The sequence below is a fragment of the Benincasa hispida genome, chromosome 1 (genome assembly GCF_027475165.1).
Source record: "Benincasa hispida cultivar pf3 chromosome 1, pf3_genome.v1.1, whole genome shotgun sequence".
Classification (NCBI taxonomy): Eukaryota; Viridiplantae; Streptophyta; class Magnoliopsida; order Cucurbitales; family Cucurbitaceae; genus Benincasa; species Benincasa hispida.
Genome location: NC_143478.1, coordinates 43,300,343 through 43,303,696, shown reverse-complemented (window position 1 = coordinate 43,303,696; position 3,354 = coordinate 43,300,343). Strand labels below are relative to the sequence as shown.

Sequence of the window (3,354 nt, the reverse complement as noted above, 5' to 3'; positions counted from 1 at the left end):
ATTGATTTTCATTCTTTGATTCTCATTTCTTTAAAGTAAAGGTGACCTCAATGTTCAAAATCTAGTAAGTAAGTGCTTGATTTTCTTTTAGTTCATATTAAGTAATAAGTTAGTGTAATCGATTCCATTGTCTTTTTTATTACACACAAATATTTATGATGTGAATCAAAGAACAAAGCAACCAATTTCTATCCAAGACTAAACAAAAACATATGAGAGATGAAAATGGGGAAAACTTTACAAAATACAAGAGACATTACATGAAGGATCTAGAAAATAATACTAAGGGAAAATCTAAAGGATAGTGAAATAGAGACCTTTAAAGGGAATGATATAACTCTTTCAAAGTAGAATGAGAGGCCTAAAAAATCACATTCCAATCATATTTCTTGATGAGGATTCACAAAATTGACAATGTAACTCAATATTATTGAGGATAATATAGATTCAGACGAGAATAGTCAAAGGTGTGATGCGTCATAACGTGGCAGCTGATGTGAAGTTGACTAGTAGAGTTTGGATTGGTCTTCTGGAAGGTTTAGAGTCTACAAAATTTGTTTCTCGTTGGCCAATAGGAAAGCTCCACGTTGCTGAGTTTGTTGTAAATATTCTCTCTGCTAGTTGTCATTCACTATTATTTTTTTTTTATTATTATTCTTTGAGAAATTATATATAATGAACCCTTTCGTCTTCCTCTCTGTGTGTGGAAGCTATATTGATTAATTGATTGAGGATTAATAAAATTCTCTCTGGAGGAAATTTTTCAGACCTCGCTTTCATTATTCTTCTTCCTACTTTTGATAATTTCAACTTGGTATATGATAACTTGTTGAAATACATGTTATTGTCTCTTAAAAGTTGGAACAATTAGGATTCTTAATGATAAAAACATATTCATCTTATGGGAAAACGCATGGAATTCTTCAAACACATCACTAGCTCTTGCAAAAGCATACTTCTTATTAAATCTGCTTCACTAACGCATCTCATTATAGGATTTCAAGAAGGTATGGGCATCTGACTGGCGTCCGAAGGTATGGGCATCTCATTATTAAATCGCTCTAAGCTACCACAAGGGCATGCGTCCGAAGTTGTCCAACGTAGAAAAGATATATTGGCTCGCGCTTTTTCTATCAAATCATCACTTGCAGGTATGGGCATCTGACTGGCGGCGTCTGAAAATCATCTGAACTGGCAGACGGATGACCAGGATATGAAAATTAATGCTGTCTTGTCACAAGTTGCTGAGGAAAACGCTTATAAATAAGAAGACCTGCAACCAAAGAAAAAGGGCACAACACTATTCTTAGAGAAACCATAGAACTTAGATCGTAGCTGCTCTGTCGTTGGAAGAAGGAGATAAGAGGAAAAGAACCATTGTCATTATTGTTCAAGGAGAGTTGTTGAAGACCAAGCTCGAGAGAGTTCTTCATCGTTTCTTCACCAAGTTGGTTGCACACATATTTGAATAAAACCAAGAAGGAAAAGAGATTGAACTTTGTGGCTTGACTACTTTCTTTTCTTTTATTTCACTTTTGTTTTTCATTCCATGTGATTAAGTGTGATTGTTGTAAAAACAGTTTCTATCTTTAAAATTCAATCTTACATTTGATCTATCCACTCTTGTCTCTCTGTTTACATTCCATTGTATGTGATTGCCACATTCTTGACTTGTTGCATACTTAAATTTCAAGCTTTAATCATCTTGATCACGTGGTTGAAGTTATAAAGTAGTTAAACTATTCAAGAGAATAGAATAACTAGAGAATGCATTGAGTCAAAATGCACAATACATTTAGAGATAAAAATACTTATGTTTTTACTATTTTCTGTGACCAACGCATGCACTCTAGAGATAAGAATATATATGGAATTTACATTAAGAAATGTTGAATAATATGATATGAGGAATAGAAACCTAACGTATCCACATACACTTGGTTTGTAAACAAGCATTCATATCATCTTTACTTCACCTTTACACCTCCACACACGTGTTCATCTTACTTAGAATCAACGCATATCCGAAGCATTTAGCACCACCCATTCATAAAACCCTTTGTTTCACTTGAACTCCTATGTTCTATTGTATGCATGCATGGAGAATAGTGTAAATAAACCTCTCCTGCATTAATCTAGGACCTTTCTGCAATTGAAACAACGCAAGACTTGCATTAGTTTGTCATAAAATCCCTATGTTCAACCCTAGACTTACCAGGAACATGAGTTAGATTTATACTTGGATCTGATTTAGGAAAAGCTTGTACACATTATACAAAGTGCATCGCATCATCTCAATATATCGCCTAATTCTCTCACCTAGAGAAATGATTCATCATTCATTTCCATCTATCTCAACCTCACTTTTCACTCTTATTTACACGCACTTTTAGATATAAATCATGAGGCAAACAATATAAGAGCTTAAGTATGTCTATTTCAGTCAAGCTCAGTCATCTATCTCTCTGTCCAGAAATGGATTTGGAGAACTAACTAGCCCCCTCTAAATTAGCTTCTGAATCAAATTACATTCATCAAAATGGATTGATCAAATTTCTTCTATGCAAAATTTGGCATGGCCAAATCTTTGTAGCTATGGATTGGAAGGTTATCTCATTGGAGAAAAACCTTGCCCTAGTAAGTTTTTAACCCAAACATCTACAAGCAATGAAGGTATGAGCGAAGGGACTTTTGAAGTTAATGTTGGAATAATCGAGCAACAACTTAACCCTACATATTAGTCATGGATTACTATCGATCAACTTGTTTTAGGTTGATTGTACAATTCAAAGTCTCAGAAAATTGCTATCCAAGTTATGGGGTTCCAAACATCAAAGGAATTATAGGAAGCTGTCCAACTACTTTTTGGCATCCACTATAGAGCTGAAGTCGATTATGTAAAGCGTCTTTTCCAACAGACGAGGAAATGTTCCCTAAAAATGTAGGAGTACCTATCCATTATGAAGAAATATTCTGATGGATTAGCCCTAGCAGGTAGCACTATTTTTGTTAATGATTTGATTTCATAGGTACTCTCTAGCTTGGATGAGGAGTACAATCCCGTAGTTGTTACAATTCAGAGCAATTATGGTGTCACTTGGACTAAGATGCAGCTAGATTTATTATTATATGAGTGTCGGTTGGAGTATCAGATGACAACAAAAAGAGGTTTGAATATTTCTTCTACTCCCCCCTCTGTGAATTTAGTTCAAAACTCTGGTCAAAGTCCACCAAAATCAGAATAAACAGAATCCTGGGAACTCAAATTTTAATTCAAAGGATAATTAGAATCGCGGTAAGGTTCGTTGGAATAATTCATCCACCAATCATCCAACCTGTCAAACTTATGGGTGG

General features: G+C 34.7%; 1 long non-coding RNA gene across 1 annotated transcript; it reads left to right on the top strand.

The window, feature by feature from the left end:
- The first annotated feature begins 709 nt into the window (after positions 1-709).
- On the top strand, positions 710-1,620 carry LOC150038464 (uncharacterized). Its single transcript, XR_016526854.1, has 2 exons — positions 710-814; positions 996-1,620. It is a non-coding gene; the product is annotated as an uncharacterized LOC150038464 (long non-coding RNA).
- The last annotated feature ends 1,734 nt before the right edge of the window (positions 1,621-3,354 follow it).